The sequence below is a fragment of the Mixophyes fleayi genome, chromosome 3, assembly GCF_038048845.1.
Source record: "Mixophyes fleayi isolate aMixFle1 chromosome 3, aMixFle1.hap1, whole genome shotgun sequence".
Taxonomy (NCBI): Eukaryota; Metazoa; Chordata; class Amphibia; order Anura; family Limnodynastidae; genus Mixophyes; species Mixophyes fleayi.
The window spans coordinates 88,473,596-88,493,392 of NC_134404.1; positions in this window are offsets into that span (position 1 = coordinate 88,473,596).

Consider the following 19,797-nt stretch of genomic DNA (forward strand, 5'->3'; position numbering starts at 1 on the left):
CCAGTTGGATACACACCAGCAACACCCTCCTCGTCAACTTCCTCCACAATCTCCATCAGATTCAGTCCTGCAGCCCAAGTCAGCAGCCAGACTGAGTCCTCCTCAATACGGGATTCATCCGAGGAATCCTGCAGCGGTACGCCTACTACTGCCACTGCTGCTGTTGCTGCTGTTAGTCGGTCATCTTCCCAGAGGGGAAGTCGTAAGACCGCTAAGTCTTTCACAAAACAATTGACCGTCCAACAGTCGTTTGCCATGACCACAAAATACGATAGTAGTCACCCTATTGCAAAGCGTATAACTGCGGCTGTAACTGCAATGTTGGTGTTAGACGTGCGCCCGGTGTCCGCCATCAGTGGAGTGGGATTTAGAGGGTTGATGGAGGTATTGTGTCCCCGGTACCAAATCCCCTCGAGATTCCACTTCACTAGGCAGGCGATACCAAAAATGTACAGAGAAGTACGATCAAGTGTCCTCAGTGCTCTTAAAAATGCGGTTGTACCCACTGTTCACTTAACCACGGACATGTGGACAAGTGGTTCTGGGCAAACGAAGGACTATATGACTGTGACAGCCCACTGGGTATATGCATCCCCTTCCGCAGCAACAGCAACAGCTGCATCAGTAGCAGCATCTACAAAATGGCTGCTCATGCAAAGGCAGGCAACATTGTGTATTACAGGCTTTAATAAGAGGCACAACGCTGACAACATATTAGAGAAAATGAGGGAAATTATCTCCCAGTGGCTTACCCCACTTAGACTCTCATGGGGATTTGTGGTGTCAGACAATGCCAGTAACATTGTGCGGGCATTAAATATGGGCAATTTCCAGCACGTCCCATGTTTTGCCCACACCATTAATTTGGTGGTGCAGCATTACCTCAAGAGTGACAGGGGTGTGCAGGAGATGCTTGCGGTGGCGCGCAAAATTGCTGGACACTTTCGGCATTCAGCCAGTGCCTACCGCAGACTAGAGGCACATCAAAAAAGCATGAACCTGCCCTGCCATCACCTCAAACAAGAGGTTGTGACGCGCTGGAACTCCACCCTCTATATGCTGCAGAGGATGGAGGAGCAGCAAAAGGCTATTCAGGCCTACACAGCCACCTACGACATAGGCAAAGGAGTGGGGATGCTCCTCAGTCAAGCGCAGTGGAGACTGATTTCCGTGTTGTGCAAGGTTCTGCAGCCATTTGAACTTGCCACACGAGAAGTCAGTTCTGACACTGCCAGCTTGAGTCAGGTCATTCCCCTGATCAGGCTGTTGCAGAAGCAGCTGGAGAAAGTGAGGGAGGAGCTGGTAAGCCATTGCGATTACACCAAGCATGTAGCTCTTGTGGATGTAGCCCTTCGTACGCTTTGCCAGGATCCGAGGGTGGTCACTCTTTTAAAGTCAGAGGAATACATTCTGGCCACCGTGCTCAATCCTCGGTTTAAAGCGTATGTTGTGTCTCTGTTTCCGGCGGACACAAGTCTACAGCGGTGCAAAGACCTGCTGGTCAGGAGATTGTCCTCTGAAGAGGACCGTGACATGCCAACAGCTCCACCCTCATTTTCTTCCACATCTATGGCTGCGAGGAAAAAGCTCAGTTTTCCCAAAAGAGGCACTGGCGGGGATGCTGATAACATCTGGTCCGGACTGAAGGACCTGCCAACCATTGCAGACATGTCTACTCTCGCTGCATTGGATGCTGTCACAATAGAAAAAATTGTGGATGATTACTTTGCTGACACCATCCAAGTAGACATGTCAGACAGTCCATATTGTTACTGGCAGGAAAAAAAGGCAGTTTGGAAGCCCCTGTACAAACTGGCTCTATTTTACCTGAGTTGTCCCCCCTCCAGTGTGTACTCGGAAAGAGTTTTTAGTGCAGCGGGGAACCTGGTCAGTGAGCGGCGAAGGAGGTTGCTTCCTCACAACGTTGAAAAAATGATGTTTATAAAAATGAATAATCAATTCCTCAATAAAGTACAGCACTGCCCTCCAGATACTACAGAGGGACCTGTGGTTGTGGAGTCCAGCGGGGACGAATTGATAATGTGTGATGAGGAGGAAGTACACACTGTAGGGGGAGAGGAATCAGAGGTTGAGGATGAGGACGACATCTTGCCTCAGTAGAGCCTGTTTAGTCTGTACAGGGAGAGATGAATAGCTTTTTTGGTGTGGGGGCCCAAACAAACCAATCATTTCAGCCAAAGTTGTTTGGTAGGCCCTGTCGCTGAAATGATTGGTTTGTTAAAGTGTGCATGTCCTATTTCAACAACATAAGGGTGGGTGTGAGGGCCCAAGGACAATTCCATCTTGGAACTTTTTTTTGGCATTATATGACCAATCAACAGTCGTTTGCCATGTTCAAAAAGTAAAACCAAATTTTAAAAAATTCAAGAAATTAAACCAAAAGTAAAATGCCGTGTCATAATTTAAAACAAGAGTTTTTGACGTGCTCTAAAACTACTGTATTGTTGTTTATATTTTATAAACACTACACTTGAAAGCTTGAGTCTTTCAATAAAAAAGTAACTGTCCATTGCACGAATATTTGCAACAGGGACAATTTTAGGGTTAAGAAAGCCAACTGATAACACTTCGACGCTGTCTGTCTTTATAAACACTACACTTGGAAGTTGGAGGAGGTATTGTGGCCCCGGCACCAAATTTAATACCGGGGCCACTCCACTGTGCAGTCCATATTTAGGTGTATCAGATATTAAACAACGGTGACAGTTGATGCCCAATTTTTTAATTATATTGTGGCCTCGGTACCAAATTGTGTACCGGGGCCACCACACTACGCAGTCCAGATACTTGTTTGGTGGAATTCAGACCAGTTGAGGGTTTTATTATTATATTGTGGGGACCACTCTATCTATACCACACTACAACTCTATACCACTCTATTTCATACTTTAATTCTATTTAATACTTTAATTCTATTTCATACTTTAATTCTATTTAATACTTTAATTCTATTTCATACTTTAATTCTATTTAATACTTTAATTCTATTACTAATTACCATAAAGAGGAACAAAATAAACCAATTTTACCAAAAGTATAATATGACTTAGACTTACAAACACTACACTTGAAAGATGGTGCCTTTAAATGAAAAAGTCAGTCTTCATTGCACGACTATGTGCAACAGGGACAGTTTTTTGGTTTACAAAGTCAACCAATAACACTTGCACCCTGTCTGTCTTTAACATACTTGATGGGATCTCAATGACGAATTGTCTGTACCATGTTTGGAGGAGGTATTGTGGCCCCGGTATCAAATTGGGTACCGGGGCCACCCCACTACGCAGTCCAGATACTTGTTTGGTGGAATTCTGACACGTGGAGGGTTTTTTAATTATATTGTGGCCTCGGTACCAAATTGTGTACCGGGCCACCACACTACGCAGTCAAGATAGATAGATGCGTATCATAGATAAAGTACATTCAGTGGTGTGGGGCAAATTGAAAAATATTCAAAATGCACTGACATTATCAAAAACAAGAGGTTGTCACACGCTAAAACTCCAACATGTATATGATGGAGAGGATGGAGGAGCAGCCGTATGTGTAGTGTAATGCAGACCTGTTGAAGGTTTTTTATATATTTTATTGTGGTGCCCAGTGCCCACTCCTCTACGCAGTCCAGATACATTTATTGGTGCGAATCATAAAAGTTCAGGGTTTTTAATATATTGTGGTGACCCACTCCTCTACGCAGTCCAGGTACATTTATTGGTGCGATTCATAAAAGTTCAGGGTTTTTAATATATTGTGGTGACCCACTCCTCTACGCAGTCCAGGTACATTTATTGGTGCGATTCATAAAAGTTCAGGGTTTTTAATATATATTGTGGTGACCCACTCCTCTACGCAGTCCAGGTACATTTATTGGTGCGATTCATAAAAGTTCAGGGTTTTTAATATATATTGTGGTGACCCACTCCTCTACGCAGTCCAGGTACATTTATTGGTGCGATTCATAAAAGTTCAGGGTTTTTAATATATATTGTGGTGACCCACTCCTCTACGCAGTCCAGGTACATTTATTGGTGCGATTCATAAAAGTTCAGGGTTTTTAATATATTGTGGTGACCCACTCCTCTACGCAGTCCAGGTACATTTATTGGTGCGATTCATAAAAGTTCAGGGTTTTTAATATATATTGTGGTGACCCACTCCTCTACGCAGTCCAGGTACATTTATTGGTGCGATTCATAAAAGTTCAGGGTTTTTAATATATATTGTGGTGACCCACTCCTCTACGCAGTCCAGGTACATTTATTGGTGCGATTCATAAAAGTTCAGGGTTTTTAATATATATTGTGGTGACCCACTCCTCTACGCAGTCCAGGTACATTTATTGGTGCGATTCATAAAAGTTCAGGGTTTTTAATATATATTGTGGTGACCCACTCCTCTACGCAGTCCAGGTACATTTATTGGTGCGATTCATAAAAGTTCAGGGTTTTTAATATATATTGTGGTGACCCACTCCTCTACGCAGTCCAGGTACATTTATTGGTGCGAATCATAAAAGTTCAGGGTTTTTAATATATATTGTGGTGACCCACTCCTCTACGCAGTCCAGAAAGATACCTTGTTGCAACGTTTTGGACTAATAACTATATTGTGAGGTGTTCAGAATACACTGTAAATTAGTGGAAATGCTTGTTATTGAATGTTATTGAGGTTAATAATAGCCTAGGAGTGAAAATAAGCCCAAAAACTTGATTTTTAAACTTTTTATGTTTTTTTCAAAAAAAATCCGAATCCAAAACCTTAAATCCGAACGGAGACCTTTCGTCAAGTGTTTTGCGAGACAAATCCGAACCCCAAAAATAACGAAAATCCGGATCCAAAACACAAAACACGAGACCTCAAAAGTCGCCGGTGCACATCCCTAGTAATAATGCAGTTTAGCAAAACATCAATGTTATAATGCAGTTACATCACAGATTACAGCATACTTGCCTACTTTCGGCAAGTGTAGTCCGGGAGAGGGGTGTGACTAAAGGTCTGGAGGGGGCCAAACACGTCAGGAAACTATGGACTACAGCGGCACAGGCTCACCAAAACTGGACATTTGAAGACTGGAAAAACATTGCCTGTTCTGCCGAATGTCGATTTCTGCTCCTACATGTAGATGGTATCCATCCCGCATGTGTCAGTGGTACTCTGGCTTCATATGATTTATATATTATGCTAAATGTTTTCTATGTTATTTTTAATTAATATCATTTTTATTACTACTTTTTTTTAAAAAAAGAAATGTTCTGTCTCCTTTTCCTGACATATAGGAGCTTCTTGCAGAAACGGACGATTATTATGTGATTCAGCAACACTTCAGCTGTAAGTATAATCTAAATATATAGTAATTGATGGCCTAAACCATTGAAATTTGCAATGATACTTTTAGTCCATGATGTATACACGCTGCAGGAGAATGTGGCTGCGATGTGTTTATAGCAGATTCTTTAGCAAAAAAATTCACAATGGACTCAGCACACGTTTCACTATGCAGAATATATTTTATCTACTCATCTGAACATGTTGCCCATCATGACTATGAACAACCTGTACTCTCATATGAACGAAAGCACTTAGACGCATATATATGTGGCAGTAAGTGAGGTTAACCTTACCTGCAAGTAAGATGCCACATCCCAGGCCAACCAGTGAAGAAGGAATGGGAGTGCCTGGAGATCTGTCTATATAAGTCCTAGCATGTCACATGTCCTTTCTCATTTACTGCTCGAGATCCCACCCACCCATGCCCTTTATTGACCTCCCTGCTTCCGTGGCGTATGAGTTTTAATTTGGTTCCTCCCCACGTCACAGAGCAGGCACAGTTGGTAGGAAGTCACTGTGGGCAGTGGCTGATCGTTACAGCGTTATCGCTGTTTGACCACAGGTGCTATCCCCATCCAGGAACGTGACGCGGTCCTTTTTGATGAGGATCCCTTGGCCCGCATCTGAGGGCGGCCATTGCGTAGTCGGGAGGGGGCTTAGTCACTCTGACGTCAGAATTAGCGTTGGCCAGGCAGTTAAGGATGTGTCCCGGGTACGTGGAGTCAGCCATCCACGCTTGGTTCCAAATATTAGTTTGATTTAGCTGTCTCACGGTTCACTTTCACCGCCATTTATTTAATAATTAATAAACTGTGACCTTCTTTAGCCACTTTCATATGTCTCAGTGTCTTTATTGTTAGATAAGTTAAGTAAGCTTGTATATGTCATTAGGAGGTTATGGTTAAGAGAGTGAAACACATCCAGGTTATGCAGTTTATAATTTTTATATATTTTTTACAATATGTTGCTGTTATTTCAGCTGGGGGCTGTAGGAGCAGAGCCAGGTCCTGAGTCCTCTGCTTCCTTAGGCTCAGGCTCACGGGGGTCACATGTGGGGGAAGGTTCTGGAGCCACGGCGAGCAGCCGATTCAGTATGGCTGCAGGGATTGGCCAAACCCATTTATAGCGTTCAAAATGCTCTCCATCAGGCCCTTCTTCTCCGTGCTAATTGGCACTCCTTCCTGGTGCTTCTTCTACCAAAGGCTGCGATTGATGGTTATTAGGAGCTCTTTGGTGGTCTTGTCCCATTTATCTATTGCTTCCAGTGACCGCACAGATGGACAATGTGCAGGACCAGCAGGCGGTGAGGAGGGCGGGATCTCTCACAGCTCCTCCTCCTGCTCCTCTGACTGGTCACTCACAGTGGGTGGTGGCTCCGCATCTAAGAAAAAGTGAATAAAATATCTTAAACCAAATTGATTTGGAGTTATCCATTTAATCCTGGAAAAGAAAACAAGGGTAGAGAGTGAACAATGGTACAGGAATATACACAAGTCTAGTGGTGTTATATTCTATATTGTACACAATAAGGATAATTACCTGATTCTGTTTGTTGTGGTTTTGCAGAGGGGCCTGCGACACTCTCCACTCGCCCGACCCCCTCATCTTCCTGGACAGCTATGCAGGCTAACGCGGTCAGCTTGAGAGACAGAGGTCCAAAGAGACAATGGGACTACCGTGATGGGGCTGCTACCAGAGTTTGTTTGGTCACCTGGTAACAGAAGAAAATGTAATTAATTGACAATGTAATGTATTGTCTTCTAAGACTGAGGTAATGTGGAGATGTTTCAATCAGCGGCTAATTCACACGATGGTATCGCTGATTGGCCGCATGTCACAACCCCTTCGAAGCAACCTGGCCCTTGGTCCCTTTGTGTGGGGGACCCCTCGTCCTGCTTTATGGGGGCACGTCCTTGTAAGCCCGGGCTGATTGCTCTCGCCGCCACCATACTTTTATTATTTAAAAAACTGGGACCTGTTTTTTTACCAAAATCAAGTTGTTGTCAGTGTGATTATATTATAGATAAGGTTTTAGGTGTTAAGTTAACAAGTAAAGAGGTTTGGTGCAATAAAGAGGTAAATCAATGGTATGCAGTTTAATACACAGTACAGAGATTCATCCCCCAAACACCTATCAGATATTCTTATCTGCATGTGAATGTGACATTCATAAAAATGTAAACTAGGCGGAGTACAGCATTTCCATCCCATTACTGATGTGTTCTGGTAAATAAATGTCCGTAGTGTATCCGATAATTTAAGAGATGGCTGATAGCGGGTGCTCACTGTGGCTCAGATATATTCAAAGTAGAATGGCTGCAAAGACAGTGATGGCTGTATAGTTAGTGTGTATAGTTCTAAGTGTGTATAGATACAAGTGTGAAACAAAAAATTTAAACAGCATAATTCGGAGTTATACCGGAGTTGAACAGGAGGAAACAGGAGAAGAACTTTCTGCCTATTAACACAGCTTCACAAGGACAACTGTCAGTATTCACCTGAAACTCCATATTCCACCTCTGATGTTTTCAACTCTCCCTGGCTACAAGCTACATGCAACATGAGGACTGCTTTGGACTCTGATCTCATTTTCCTCTCATCTCATGAAAGTTTGTTTTATTTATCAGTCTGCTTTCAATGCAAAATCCACTCTGTTTAATCAGACTGCTGTACTACTTGCTCAACCACTCCCTACCCATGCTACAGTTATTTCAGTCCCCTATCTCAGCACTGTACTTCAATTTTATTTAAGCTTTGTTTACCATCACAAGTAAGAAGAAATTATACTGTCTTTCAACCACTCTCCTCTCCCATAATTCTGCAAAATCTCAGCTATTCAATTACCTGCTCTTTATTACTCTCCATTCAACACTTCCACCCACTCCCCCACATGGCTCCCCACATCATTACGTTATACTATCCAGACATCCAGGAATACACTACATTTGCTGCATCCTAGCTCTGCACTACTTATCTGATTACACTGGACATTGCAATCAATTAGGCAATTCATTTAATTCCTCATTTTTGCTATTTGACTAATAGTCCCAATGCTTGCCAAAATATTTTTCTTTATCTCTTTTCATGGCATTATCTTTAGGACTATATCATCCCTCACCCATCCTGCAACACACACCTCTGTCCACATTGCCCCTTCATTACTTCACTCACCTCTAGTGAACACTCATGAACTCTTTTCCTATTTAAATTCAATAACTTTAACAGCCTCACCCTGCCGCCAGAAACTAAAAGGACACACATCTTACAATCATCTTACCTACCTTTCTTCCTTCCTTCTTCTATTAGCTGGTGATATATCACCTAATCCAGGTCCCCCTCACTTCTCCCACACACATATATCTGAACACTACAGAAATCTGGCAAACCTCAAACACATAACCTGTCTCCCCTCTCTTCCAAAGTCCTTTAAATGTGCCCTTTGGAATGCACGCTCTGTTTGTAACAAACTTACCTCCGTACATGATCTCTTCCTCTTAAACAACCCTAAACCTTCTGGCAATAACAGAAACATGGCTCACGCATTCAGACACTGCCTCACCTGCAGCCCTTTCACATGGTGGCCTCCATCTCACCCACACCCACAGACCAGGAGGCAGACAAGGAGGGGGGGTTGGACTACTTCTCTCCCCACAGTGCACATTCACAGTTATACCAAGTGTCCCATCACTCACATTCACATCTTTTGAAGTACATGCTGTTAGGATTTTTAACCCATTCTCTATGCATGTTGCTGTCATCTATCGCCCCCCCTGGTCCACACCATCAATTTCTTGAACACTTCTCTGCATGGCTCCCTCACTTCTTATCTACTGATATCCCCACCATCATCATGGGTGATTTCAACATCCCTATTTCTAATCCACGTTCCAATGCTGCTTCCAAACTACTCTCTCTAACCTCCACACTTGACCTCTCCCAGTGGATTGAATCCGCTACTCATCAGGATAGCCACTGTCTTGATCTTGTTTTCTCTAGACTATGCTCAGTTTCTGATTTCCTTAACACTCCTTTCCCCCTCTCGGATCATCACCTTATTAGATACTTGCTCACCCCCAGTTCTTTACCCTCCCTAGTGTCAAACTCTTCCAAGCCTCCTCGTACCCGCAGGAATATCAACTCTATTGATTTTCAACAGTTTTCCACCTCTCTCCAACACCTTTTCTCCCCAATTTCTACATTCTCCTCCCCTGATCGGGCAGTACCCCATTTTCATCAAACCCTAGCAATTGCCCTGGATCAAGTGGCTCCAGCGACACTACATATTTCCCGTAGAATTCGTTGCCAACCGTGGAACACTACAGTAACACGAACTCTACAAAAACTTTCTCGTAAAGCAGAACGTCACTGGCGTACATCTTGTGCCTCTAATGATTTCATAACATATACTGATATCTACCACTCCTACAGAAATGCTCTGGACATTGCTAAACAAGCATTCTACCGATCTCTCATCTATGCTCAGGCTTCTAACCCCAAACGCCTCTTTAACACATTTAACTCTCTTCTGAATCCTCCTGCCCCAAATCCTCCAACTAACATCAGTGCACAGGATCTTGCTTCCTATTTCAAGGACAAAATTGATAAGATCAGGCTTGAAATGGTATCTCCCTTGACAAGCAATCTGCTCAATTCCTTTGTAGCACCCTCTGACACTCTCTCTTCATTTGATCCCACAAATGAAGAGGAAGTTTCTACTCTCTTCTCATCTTCCTACTCTACCTCCTGTCCTCTTGATCCCATTCCCTCTCAAATTGGTATGTCCCTGTCTCCTGTACTCATTCCCCCTCTAACTAAAATCTGTAATCTATCTCTTTCTACTAGTATTTTTCCAGCACTTTTCAAGCATGCAGTGATTACTCCCATTTAAAAAAAACAGAATTCTGACCCTAACTCTCTCATAAATTACTGCCCCATCTCCCAGCTCCCATGCCCCTCCAAGCTTCTCGAGAGAATTGCCTACTCCCGCCTCACACACTTTCTTACAGCAAACAACCTATTGGATCCTCTTCAGTCAGGCTCCTCTTCAGTCAGGCTTTCGCTCTCAACACTCCACAGAGACTGCGCTGACCAAAGTTGTCAATGATTTGATCACAGCAAAAAATAATAACCAATACTCTCTTCTAATTCTCCTGGATCTCTCTGCTGCATTTGACACTGTTGACCACTCTCTCCTCATATAAACGCTACAAACCCTAGGTCTTGAAGGCACTGTCCTATCCTGGTTCTCATCCTACCTATCTAATCGCTCTTTCAGTGTTAATTTCTCTGGATCCACCTTTGCTCCGCTTCCTATTGTCAGGAGCCGAGGCGGCCTTGGGCACCGCCGCGACTCACTTCCGGTGTCAGTGAACGTCCCGGCCGTCCCCATGACGACCGGGGCGTCACTTCCGGTTTCTCAGGCCCGACCGTTGCCAAGGCAACGGCCGGACGCCGTGTATAACAATCGATGCACCCCGGCAAGTGAGGCAGCCGGGCGCATGCGCTAGTGTAGCCTGCGGGCTAATTTAGCTGGGTAGCGCACCTGGGATGTATTTCAGGGCTAAGCCCTGAATGGCCAAACTCTGTATATAAGGAAGGGAGGGCTTAGCCTCCCTGCCGGTTATAGCGTCCAGTTCCTGTCTGCTTAATCTGCTCCTGTTTCTGCTGCTGCCTGAAATTGGTGAAAACCTGTTGGACTGTTACCCGTGTATGACCCTTAGCTTAGATTTGGACTTTGCTTGTGAATCTCGTGACCCTGACCTCTGGCTTGAATACCGACCTTCCTGTCTGCTCGTGACCCCTGACCTCAGCTTGTATATTCGTACTGTTGTCTGCTGCCGGCCCCTGACCTCTGCTTGGATTCCACTCCGCTTGCCTGGGTTCTCCCCAGCCGGTGCACACTTCACGACCCTCTGTCAGTCTGCAGCCCAGTCTGTCCCCACCATCAGGGGCTCCAGTGAACACCTGACTGGCAGAGTAGACTCCGGGCTATGTTGTGTCGGCTGGAGGGGTTCCTAACACCTATCAGTTGGAGTTCCACAAGGCTCAGTCCTAGGTCCTCTGCTATTCTCTATCTACACCACTTCTCTTGGAAAACTAATAAGCTCCTTTGGATTTCAGTATCAACTCTATGCGGATGATACACAAATTTATCTATCCTCTCCTGATCTTTCACCATCTGTGTTGTCTCGCATTACTGACTGTCTTTCTGCCATTTCATCTTGGATGTCTTCTCGCCAACTCAAACTCAATCTTTCAAAAACTGAGTTAATAATATTCCCACCCAAAAACAGAAGCTTCCTGCCTGACATTTCTATTTCTGTTGATAACATGAATATAAATCCCACCCCGCAAGCTTGTTGCCTAGGTGTAATCCTTGATTCACAACTGTCGTTTATTCCCCACATCAACTCTATATCTAAATCATGTTACATACACCTAAAGAACATTTCCAGAATACGCACATATCTGACGCAAGACACCACAAAAACATTAATTCATGCACTCATCATCTCCCGCATCGACTATTGCAATTCCCTCCTTACTGGTCTTCCCAAAGTCAGACTTGAACCCCTACAATCTATTTTGCACGCAACGGCTAGATTGATTTTCCTTACAAACCGTTATTCCTCTGCTGAGCCACTCTGTCAGTCTCTACATTGGCTGCCTGTATTTCAACGAATTCAATATAAAATTCTTCTACTAACATACAAGGCCATCAACAAAATTGCACCGACATACATTTCCTCACTTGTCTCAAAATATCTCCCTACTCGATACCTACGTTCTGCACAAGATCTACGTCTCTCCTCCACTCTCCTCACATCCTCCCATTCTCGGTTACAGGATTTTTTCCGGGCTGCACCCACTTTGTGGAATTCCCTTCCACGCACAGTAAGACTTCCTCTAGTCTTCAAACCTTCAAGCGTTTACTGAAAACCCACCTCTTCAGACAAGGTTATGATATTCCTCAACCATCATCTTAATTTCCCTAGATTACCCTATTACCATCCTCTACACTGCTAACGCAAGACAACAACCTTCTGACCAACATTGCAACACACATAGCCCACTCAGTACTTTTACCTTTGCAGTCTGGCTGGTCCATTGTGCAATATGATGTAGCACATGCCCTTGTGTTTCTAACTCCCATTGTCCTATAGATTGTAAGCTTTCGAGCAGGGTTCTCTTACCTCTCTGTATGTATGTATTACCCAGTATTGTCTTATTAATGTTTGTTCCCAATTGTAAAGCGCTACGGAATTTGCTGGCGCTATATAAATAAATGTTGATGATGATGATCAGCGCTGGGCTCATGAGTTCAATTCCCATCCAGGGCCTTATCTGTGTGAAGTTTGTATGTTCTACCCTCTGGGTGCTCCGGTTTCCAGGTATGACCATCAAGAAGGACTCAGAAGTCCATGTTTAGCACATTTACATTAATGGTGAGAACACGTTTTCATTATTATTATCATTATTAAGCACCTGTTTTCCCCAGTAAGCTGCCTCTGCTAGAGGGAATGAAATCCAGCATCAAGCTGCCCCCGGGTCTGCCAGAAGCGAGGTAGAAAAAGCAGCAATGTCTGACATTATATAGAAGTCTAAACAGAGCAGTATATCATCATCATCACCATTTATTTATTTATATAGCGCCACTAATTCCGCAGCGCTGTACAGAGAACTCACTCACATCAGTCCCTGCCCCATTGGAGCTTACAGTCTAAATCCATAACACACAGGCAGACTAGGGTCAATAATTTGTTAGCAGCCAATTAACCTACTAGTATGTTTTTGGAGTGTGGGAGGAAACCGGAGCACCTGGAGGAAACCCACTCAAACACGGGGAGAACATACAAACTCCTCACAGATAAGGTCATGGTCGGGAATTGAACTCATGACCACAGTGCTGTGAGGCAGAAGTGCTAACCACTGAGCCATCATGCAGTATATTAGGCGAAGGATGTAAAAGTAGTGGAAATTAATGAATAGGGGGGGGTTAGTTATGTGTTACAAGTTTGGATGTTTCTCTCTCCACCTTACACAGGTGAATCTGTATACCTGAAAACAGTGCTTTTATAGGGGCAGTTCCAAAACCCAGAATAAATGGAGCACTGTAGGAGTGTTCTTATGTGAAGGGGGACAAATGGAAATGTATTACACCCCACATAGTCTGCAGTTTGTAAACAATGTTTATTGTCAGACATCCCCGCTCCCCAATCATTGATAATCATTCCTTCTGCTTTCCTCGTGATAAAACTAACTGCGCCCCCTATCTACGCAGTCATGACTCTGGTGGGGACTGTCCTACATAACCAGGGACTGCCGGGGCATATGGGTAAGGCCATAGTTGTCCTTCCTCTTTGGAAATGGGCCCATATAGAGTTCTCTAATGTGGTGGATTAAACCCTGTGGACTCTGGGTGGAGATAACGTCACCCCACTCCATGTGTCTCACTCTGAATTCCATAATATGTACTGTGGGCCCTTCCTGGACCTTAATTGTCATCAGGAAATACAGCAACCCCTTCACCTATGATATATATTCCATATATTCAACAATGAACATTCATCATCATCACCATTTATTTATATAGCGCCACTGATTCCACAGCAATGTACAGAGAACTCACTCACATCAGTCCCTGCCCCATTGGGCCCCAGAACTGTGAGGCAGAAGTGCTAACCACTAAGCCACCGTGCTGCCCACATTAAGAACATATCCCCATGTTCATTGGAACACAGGCTGAGCTCCACACTCCAAGGTCATTCTTACACAACTGAGCTTGGATGGGCAGCTCCTAAACACCCCCCATTATAATTTGCCACAGCAGTGTCCCTATTTTATCAGGTCTGCCTCTTTCAACAGGCCCTGGTGACATCACGCACTGTGACATCACGCACTTGACATCATAGTGAGTGACCACACTGCCCAGGGACAGTGCAGAGAGGCAGCTCAGAGAGAGCGAAGAAGTCAAACACACCACTGTGTTTTTCATAAGTCTCTCAATTGAAAGCTGTTTACAGGAGTTATGAGGTGAGGTCTAATTGTGAAGGTGCATGTGATAAGTATGAGAGAACCTGTTAATGTTTAGAGCACAGCACAGAGTATATCAGGAGATGAGTGATGTGTCAGTGAGGACAGGACTGCATGTGACAGGGGCAGTGACATGATGTGTGGATGGGTAATGGAGGCAGCAGGAAGCCACAGACTGAGAATTATATAGTAGAAGGAGCAGGTGCCCCATCAGCACAGAGTATTTAATTAGATGATTTTGTGGAAGTTGTGGGAGGCAGTGACCTGTCCTCTCCTCGATAATAATATATAGCCCACTGCCCAGTGTAGATTCACCTTTCCTGTATGTAAGTTTAAATATTTGTTTTATTTTATGTTGCACATTTTAAACTGCATTGAATGTGAATAATTAAATGTAAATATTCCATCATTCGCTCTTTACAGAGATGATTTCTATTACATGCTGTTTCTGAACCCTGCTATCACCTTATCGCAAAGGGGAAACATTTGTATTATCAGCAAACATTAAAGTGATAACGCCACAAAAAGCTAAAATTATATTATAATAAAAGAAAAAAATTAAACGTACCTGCACTCACCCAATCTGGTGCGTCCTGTGATGCCTGTAACGGCTGAAACAGGAAATCCCTTATTATGGTCGGGGTGGGATTTTTTTTCAAAGTTCTAGTGGTGTTGTCAAGGGCCCTCCCCCCATAGTTGTCACACTCACAACCTGTAACTGATTGTTATTTGTACCATGGATCCCGTTTCCTGTTGCTCACCGATCGGACTATGCCTGGCTGTTTGTCTGGCACTGGTGTATATTAAATAAGCAGGTAAATAAGAATGTATTCTCTACTTGTCTATCCAGGTCGAATAATGATGAGCTTGAGACCCTGTGGAAACAACTGGGGGAGAGCCGGCAAGTGGAGGCAGAAGAATTGTGGATCAAGCAGCAGTTGGTATGACAACTATCTATAACCATTTGTATACATACAAACATACACGTACAGAGGTAATCACAACACGGTGTGGTCATGCCAGGCTGAGGGGCGTGTGACGGTCTCTGGGGCCGTGCTAAGCGCTTCTGAAGCATTAGGCTGTCTCCAATTCCCCTTCTCTAACAAACCCCCCAACTTGTCTGGGGACAAACGTGCCGACTGGTGGAATGGCGGCACAGTGGCGTCAATTCGTGACTGTCCCACCTAAATCAGGACATCTGGGAGGTATGATTGGAATATGGCCATTGTGATACTATGAACCATGTATGTGACATGTCATTGTGCATGATCCCACGCTTCATGTGTAGCCTCCAGCTTTCAGGAGCGCTTTATATATTTATATATATATATATATATATATATATATATATATAGCGGCAACATATACACATTACTCTTACGGAGACTATATACATTCACATCAGTTCCTGCTCCGACATCCGCGTGGCAGTGGGACACTAAAAGGTTAATATCCCTCACCATGCGAACGGCTGGAAACTGACTCACGGTACAGATTCAGTTTCCTACTATTCACATTATAGACGGGATTAATAATGTGATGCCCACTGTCTGTACTGAAAAATAAAAGTACGGAAAGTGTGACATACATTTATCTGTCTCTCTCTCACTCTCTGTCACTCTCTCTCTTTCTCCATCTCTGTCTCTCTCTCTCTCACCCTCTGTCTCTCTCTCACCCTCTGTCTCTCTCTCTCTCTCTCTCGCCCTCTGTCACTCTCTCTCTCTGTCTCTCTTTCTCTCTTATTTCTCTCTCACACTCTAAAACTGACCTTATATCTGCATTATTCCCTGGACAGGAGAGAAAATGCGACATCCTTGAAGGAAGAGAGGAGCTGCTATCAAGCCTGGTCAGTCCATCATTATATCACTTAATATTCCAATGTGATGATAGTCACAGCCGTGGTGCACTCTCTCCTCGCAAGTGTCCCATAAGACCAAAACTGAAGCTTTGTTCACACACTTTATTACTGTAGTATATACAGCAATCACCGTGGGTGTATTACATACCCAGCAATCACCCCGGGTGTATTATATACCCAGTAATCACCCCGGGTGTATTATATACCCAGTAATCACCCCGGGTGTATTATATACCAAGCAATCACCCCGGGTGTATTATATACCCAGCAATCACTCCGGGTGTATTATATACCCAGCAATCACCCCGGGTGTATTATATACTTAGCAATCACCCCGGGTGTATTATATACCTAGCAATCACCCCGGGTGTATTCATATAAACACATCAAGTAGTAATATCTCCCAATTTCATAGAACATAAACACTCTCAACCATATTTGCCTACTTTTTAAATCTGTAATCCAGGAGATCCAGAGTACAGATCATGTGACTGAGGGTAGCAGGAGGCGTTGCGATGTCGTTACGTCACTATAGCCCCGCCCCTACTATAAAATACAGAAATTCAAGGCCCGGGAGGTTTGCCTACTCTTCCGAGAGCTTTGGAGGACTCCACGAAATTTGGGAGCCTCCCGGAAAATTTCGGGAGAGTAGACAACTAACTATGCTCTCAACCCAGAGCTTTATTTATCTCTTTTCAAGGTCTTCCACAGTAGTTTGCATGGAGACGCTCTGTCCTCTGGATTATTGCCCCAGTGTCCTAACTGCTATTGTATCAGGGCCCATCGTTCTTGTTATCCTACAAGACAGTGCGCTGAATCTGTCTCCTCCATCTAATGCCCACATTGGGCCTTACTAGCATAAAAAAGTCATAATTTCTGGAATAAATGGCTGCAGTGATTTATAAGTAGATATTTATATAATATCACATCAGAATATGCTACAGAACTCCAGATATAATAATAGTTGTACAGTAAAATTCTACAGTAAAACAGTGTTACAGTAAAATTGGTCAAATTCTGTCATTTGTTTAATAAAATAGAGGACATCCAGGTGGTCTTACATTTACTCCGTCCAAAAAATCCCCTACGTAGTCTTCTGTTTGCCAAATAATGTAATACAGTGACAGGGAACGATCCGCACTTATTCTGTTCATTTATAGTCTGATTTATGGTACAAATCAAAGCCTCCTAGAAACTTGGACACAGCGGCGCAGCAACATAACCGTACCCTGCAAATAAGCCCCTTTGTGCGAGGAGAGGGCACTACACAATGTGTTACACAAATATACAATATGGTGTGCGCTATGTATTCATATACTCAGATCTAAATGTAATTCTCTCTATTGCAGCTCAGCAGCTATATGCAGGAGAATGATCTTCTGAAGAGTAGGCTCACCAGGCTGCGGCTGCTGGCCACAGAGCAGGAGGTACAGTATAACAGTTACTATAAAGAGGTGGCACTCAGGTGGTGGCTTTGCTTACATTACCCGTGGTGCCGCCACTTCAGAGCTGAGGGTACATTTTACACGGCACTCAGTTCATAGGTGCAGAGAGAACATGACACAGCTGTGTGACCAGTAAATAACATGGACTCATGTATGTAGTAACTGATAGCCGGGCGGGATGGAGGAGCAGGTGCTTTGCTGCCGGAAATATTTTATTGTGTTTATTACATGTGTGCCCAGTGTAAAGTGTACAGACATGTAAATGTGTAATGTATTTATGTATAAACAGTAGGAGAAGTGGCGATATGGCGATACCACCATATACACCCCTACATCCACCTCTGTCTAACACTTATGGATTCCACTCACCCAGTGGTCCAATAGAGATCTGGGGGGCCCAGTGTAGATGGTGCTAGACATCAGGGACAAAATAATGTCAGTCTGGGTGAGAGATATTCTGCTCTATCTACAAAATCCAGCTGTGTCCTGGGACCAACAACTTACCATTTATTCCATCTCCTGTCTACCTGCGTTCATCTACCCGGCAGTACCAATCCAATGTAAACGGTCAGAAGGTTTTAGCAACCAGCAAAGAGGTGCTGTAGCAGCTACACCCCACAGAGAAGTGTAAGCGGCTCCTGGTAGGCTGGTGATGGAGCTTGGTGGTGACAGTGATTACCCACCTAAAACACGGGATACGTTTAGTTTAGTTTGGCCAATGGGGAAACTAGGATTAGTCAGTGACAACAAGTTGCTGAAAACCAGCAAAAATTATAAAGCGTAAAGGAGGACGGGGCATCACAGCACAGACAGGGACTTGTCACTTAAAGTTTTTGTGTAATCAATGGCGAAACGTTTTTCATAGTCTGGATTGGTTGTCCCACAATAGGTCCACGTTCCAGTATCTGATATATCAGATATAGAGATCATACTGGATGTCTGACCTGAGTGATATTTATATGGTTGTAATCCTGCATAATATCAGAGTGGGTTCTTGTTTCATGTTCTATATAAGTTGCTGCTAAATGAACTCTTCAAGACAAATTTCTAGACCAAATCAAAATATATATTTTTTTATTAAGACCAATTTGTTAATTTTTGCATTAAATTATTTTCTCTCGTTCTGCTGTAAAATGTATAGTAATCTGGTAATAACCTGCGGGGACAGACTGTGGCCGGCTTATCCGAGTCCCATGGAACTTGTCCTAAAGATTTGTTGTGTATAATTTATTTCACTCTGTGTCTCTTTCCCTAGATTATCAACAGGAACCTGCAGGAGTGGCAGCCGCAGCCAGAAGCACCTTCTCTGTTAGTATCTATATGGTTTATTCCATGTACACATACATTCTATACGGTTCTAAAGAGGAACATTTGTGTATATAATCAGTGCTGTCCGTACTGTAATAGAAATATCAGGAAGTCTTTAAGTCCTGTACTGGTGACTCCAGACAGGATCTGTCTATACTGTTCTATTAATTGCATTCAGACTCTGTCTGTAATTTTCTAAAAACTCCAGAAATATCTATTATATACTGTTAAATTGTTGCTCATCCTACATTAAAAAAATCGTAGAAGAGAAACCTCCAGATAGGAACTATGACCATGGACTGTATCAGTAACTCTTGTGAATAGAAGACATAAGTTTAAATAATAATATTTTCTGGTCCTTCAGGATGAAACCTGTGGAGGAGGCTGCGGAAGATCCTGCAGAGATTGTGATGGCTGAACTGGTGAGTCCATGTCATCAGCCCCTTCCTCTATGTTATATAAAGTGAGATCATATTTACTGTCAGCAGTAAGACATTTGTACCTGCCACCTCTGTCACAGGTCATCTTTTGTAACTACTAAACATCTTCTATCAGAACGAAAGGTTCCCATCCCAGGAGAGGGACAGATAGCTAAGACGCTCTGTGTGCTAATAACATACGTGCTCTGACCCTACCTCACCAGGTCTCCTGCACCACACCAGAGCTCTCACTAGTATAGTGCATTGACGTGGAGCAGGAGGCCAGCAATGGCAGTGATTAGCATGATACCTGGTGGTTACAGTCATTACCATGAGGAAGGACTTCTCTTTCTTTTCCCTACAGGCTGTAAGCTCTCTAAGCTGG